Source organism: Balaenoptera musculus, chromosome 19 (assembly GCF_009873245.2).
Source record: "Balaenoptera musculus isolate JJ_BM4_2016_0621 chromosome 19, mBalMus1.pri.v3, whole genome shotgun sequence".
NCBI lineage: Eukaryota > Metazoa > Chordata > Mammalia > Artiodactyla > Balaenopteridae > Balaenoptera > Balaenoptera musculus.
The window spans coordinates 48,213,915-48,218,842 of record NC_045803.1 but is presented as its reverse complement, the minus strand read 5'-3'; the positions used below and the strand labels follow the sequence as shown (position 1 = coordinate 48,218,842).

The 4,928-nt window shown below is 49.9% G+C and overlaps 1 pseudogene; it reads right to left on the bottom strand.

The window, feature by feature from the left end:
* Positions 1–1,028: 1,028 nt before the first annotated feature.
* Positions 1,029–3,721, bottom strand: LOC118884633 (annotated as a pseudogene).
* Between the last annotated feature and the right edge of the window lie 1,207 nt (positions 3,722–4,928).

Here is a 4,928-nt window from a genome sequence, read left to right as displayed (position 1 = left end):
TAATTGACTGTAGGTGTGTGGGTTTATTTCTGGGCTCTCAACTGACTACTGTTCTGTTCCACCTGACTTATATTCTTATATAATAAATCCAGTGAGTAAAAATGAGTTTCCGGAGTTCTGTGAGCCACTCTAGCAAATTAATTGAATCCAAGGAGGGGGTCGTGGGAACCTCTGATTTATAGCTGGTTGGTCAGAAGCACAGGTAACAACGTGGACCTGTGACTGGAGTGTGAAATGAGTCGGGGTGCTGTCTGGTAGGACTGAACCCTTAAACTGCAGAATCTGAGGCGACCTCTGCTACCAAACTCGGGTCCAGCTGCCTCACTGCTTGAAAATCAATACTCAAGAAGCACGTGTTGGGAGAAATGGAAAATGTTCCTTTTGCTAATGTTCCTAATCAGAAAGCTAGCATTCTGGGGGAGAAGGCAGACTCGTGTCCCAAATCTAACTCTGAAGATTATGCTTGGCCATAGAAGTTTGTTGTTTTGTTTTATCTTTAACAGGTATAATAGGTAAAAATCTTTATTTACTGATTTAAATTCTCTTAAAATATAAAAAATAGGATGGTTTCCTGAATTACAGCTTTTGGCAGTAAGTAAAGGTCAACACAAAGAACAATAAGCCCAAACTTTCTGTAGCAACTTTTATTTTCCCCTAAAAAGAGAGTCCATTTTCATACAGAGACATTCATTTAGATGAGACACACATTAGGTTTTTTCCTAAAGTGCCAAAACTCACGTAATTCCTGTAACTGCCGATGAGAATTATAACGAGAAGCGTGCATTAACTTAAAAATACTCCAGGTGATGGCAAATCCTGAAGAGTTCCTGGTTTCTGTGACAGGAGAAGAATTCGACTAGTACATACTTGAACTAAAATCCAGGCAGAAATGCTCTAAAACTTCATCTACTGGTTTGTAATTCATTAACATATTGTAAGACTGTTATTCAGATCCAGTTATGTGGTAATAAGACCTGAGAGTGTTTTGTAAAAGTTTGTTTTAAAAATCCCTAGATAAACTTAATTTGCTAATTTTCCATTCTATTATCTGTATTTTTCTTTTTTTCATCTGTCTCCTTTTCTTTCCACAAATTCCCAAGGACAATCCCTAAAAAAATTTTTAGTCCTATTGTTCTGTTGGAGGTGAATTTATCCCGGCAATCCTCAGGTCTGTGGATGTCCAGAGTGTAAATCTGGTGAGCCAGATGGGCTCCTGCTGCAGCAGCCGGAGCAGCGTAGTAGGGCACAGTCTGACCGTCGTTCACGCCCACCAGGCTGAGCGCCCTCAGCATTGCCACACTGAAGCCACTGAGCCACTGCTTGGTATCTTCACGGAACAGCACTGCCGTGGACTTCAGCACGATCCAGGGCATCGTCTGTCTCGTCCTGACGAGCATAGATAGTATCGTATACGAGTCCACACAATTCCAGAAAAATAAAGAGGGAGGCAAACAGATGGATCACAGGAACCCTTGGTAGCAGACCATCCAAGTAATGCTCCCCAATTAAAAGTCAACCCCAAGGCTAATTGAGGCCAGTATGTAATTCTCTTCATTAGCAGGTAGGTGATGACGAGAAGTAGGGTTGCTGCTCCAAGAGCTGCAGTAATTCAGACACAGAAGGACACCTAGTGCCAAGTTCAGCTGTCCTCCGAGAAAAACAAAGGACTGCAAAGTTGAAATGTCTCCAGCAGCTCTTGGGTGACTTGCTGCTCTTGTAACCTTTTTATCATCGTCCTGGTCCCACATGTCATTCATAGTACAGCCTGCTCCACGCAGCAGAACAGCTCCAGTGCCAAAGAGGGATAACATGGACCAATCCGTAAAACAACCTGGTTGAGCTGCCAAACCAGTGCGCCAAGTACATGGCAGATCCTGCAGCCAGGCTCCGAAGGGCTTGTCCAACCGCATGAGGCACAGGTAGGGCTGCAGACGGTGGGGCGCCGAATTCACGATCCCCGCCGCCGACAGGCCCAGCCGACGCCCGCCCGGCCCCAGCCCCGCCGAGGGCCGCCAGTCTCCCATGTGGAGCTCGCGGGCCGCGTGCGCCAAGGCCAGGGAGCGCCGTGTGAGCCCCATAGCCACGCCTGCGTCCTGGCCCGCGAGCCCCACGCCTCCCGCGCCCAGCATCGGCCATGGAAGTTTTCAAAGGGAAAAGGGGAAGTGGTCTCAGTTACTCATTGAAATAGGGGATCAGACTTGTCACCATCTCCCACTGCATGCAGGCTTGTCGACCTTTCTTTAGACGCTATCGTGTTCACACAGTTTGTTTGAGAGATTACTGAAGGGGCAGCTAGGGAGGAGATCTGGTCATCTGTTAATTACTTATTCTTCCTTTCTACTTCTTTGATCTATGGAAAGAACCAACAGGTTAGGCAGGGTATTGTGTGATCAAAAGGTAGGAAAGGGGCTTCCCTGGTGGCGCAGTGGTTGAGAGTCTGCCTGCTAGTGTGGGGGATGCGGTTCGGGCCCTGGTCTGGGAGGATCCCACATGCCGCGGAGCAACTGGGCCCGTGAGCCACAACTACTGAGCCTGCGCGTCTGGAGCCTGTGCTCCGCAACAAGAGAGGCCGCGATAGTGAGAGGCCCGCGCACTGCGATGAAGAGTGGCCCCCGCTTGCTGCAACTAGAGAAAGCCCTAGCATAGAAACGAAGACCCAACATAGCAATCAATCAATCAATCAATCAATCTTTAAAAAAAAAAAAAGTTAGGAAAGATGGTGGCGCAGTGGTTAAGAATCCGCCTGCCAATGCAGAGGACACGGGTTCCAGCCCTGGTCCGGGAAGATCCCACATGCCGCAGAGCAACTAAGCCCGTGCGCCACAACTACTGAGCCCGCGAGCCACAGCTACTGAGCCCGTGTGCCTAGAGTCCATGCTCTGCAACAATAGAAGCCACCTCAATGAGAAGCCCGTGCACCGCAACGAAGAGTAGCCCCCGTTCACCACAACTAGATAAAGCCCACGTGTAGCAATGAAGATGCAACACAGCCAAAAATAAATAAATAAAATAAATAAATTTATTTAAAAAAAAAAAAGTTAGGAAAGGTGTGCTTGGGCCAGAGATGAGTAGAGCATGGGGGTGCCTGGCTTAAGGTTAGTTAGACTATAGCTTCGCTAAAGTGAAAAGACAAAAGGGGCCTCCTGCGGAGAGCTGTTTACTTCCAAGAGCTCTTTCCTGCCAAAAGCTGCTTACATCTCCAGGTAGATGGCCTCAGAGTTGAGTTGTTTGGTGTGGGGGAAATCTCCTCACACATACAATGAAAATTGGGTTCAAACTCAGGGACAGCCAGGGGCCTGCAGCCAGAGACCCTGGGACCTGGATCCACCCACCAGCAATCCAGCGCTAGCCCCAGGACCCCCTGGGCCTCAGCCCCACCCACCAGTGGGCCGACACCAGCTCTGGGACCCCTGGACCCTGCAGCCAGAGATCCCAGGACCTGACGCTGCATGCTGGTGGGCTGGCACTGGCCCCAGGACTTGGTTTCACCCACCGGTGGGTGGGCACCAGCCCCAGGATCACTGCAGCTCTGCCACTGGCCTTGTCAGGACCCAGCTAACACACCAGCCCCAGGGCTCCTTGGGCCCCAGCTGTGCCCACCAGCAAGCCAAACCAGCTCTGAGACACCTTGCACCCCTCAGCTAGCCACCCCAGTTTCCAGCCCCACTCACCAGTGGGCCAAGTCCAGCTTTGGGACATCCCGGAACCTGCAGCCAGCCATGTCGGGAACTGACCCTAACCGCCAGCAGGCTGACAATAGACCTGGGAGCCTCAGCCCCACAGCTACTCACCCTAGAACCCCATTCTGCCCACCAGTGGGCCAGCAGTAGCCCTGGGACCCCCTCCCCAAGGCTTCCACTGCCAGCTGCCTGTGCCCCAGCCCCGGGAACCATGGCTGGCGGCCTCTGCACAAGGAGGGCCTGGCAACCAACTGGACCAGGGGCCAGCCGCGCCTACCAGACCACCCACATAGTCAACCCACCACAACAGAAGGACCCACGCAGCCCTCATGGACATGGGGGCACCCCTAGAGCACATAACTCTGGTGCCCAGAGGGGAGTGTGCTGCTGGGAGGCTTAGGACATCTCCTACAAAAGGCTACATCTCCAAGGTCAGGAAATATTACCAATGTACCAGATACACAGAAATAAAAACAGCAAAATTAGGCAAAAGGATGTGACAAGAGGAACATGTTCCAAACAAAGGAACAGGATAAAACCCCAGAAGAAGAACTAAGTAAAGTGGAGCTAGGCAATCTACCCAATAAAGAGTTCAAGGTAGGGCTTCCCTGGTGGCGCAGTGGTTAAGAATCTGCCTGCCAATGCAGGGGACACGGGTTCGAGCCCTGGTCCAGGAAGATCCCACATGCCGCGGAGCAACTAAGCCCATGTGCCCCAACTACTGAGGCTGCGCTCTAGAGCCCGTGAGCCACAACCACTGAGCCCACGTGCCACAACTACTGAAGCCCGCGTGCCTAGAGCCCGTGCTCCACAACAAGAGAAGCCACTGCAATGAAAAGCCTGCGCACCACAACAAAGAGTAGCCCCCGCTCGCTGCAACTAGAGAAAGCCCGTGTGCAGCAATGAAGACCCAATGCAGCCAAAAAAAAAAAAGAAGTTCAAGGTAAGGATTGTAAAGATGATCAAAGAACTCGAGAGATGAATGGATGAAAACCGTGAAAAGTTTAACAAAGAGTTAAACAAAGAGCCTTTATAAAGAACCAAACAGAGCTAAAGAATACAATAACTGAAATAAAAAATACACTAGAAGGAATCAAAAGTAGATTAGATGACAGAGGAACAGATCAGTGAGCTGGAAGACAGTAATGGAAATCACTGAAGCTGAACAGAAAAAGGAAAAATAAAAAGAATGAGGACAGTTTAAGAGAATTTGGGACAACATCAAGCATACTAAAATTCACATGATTG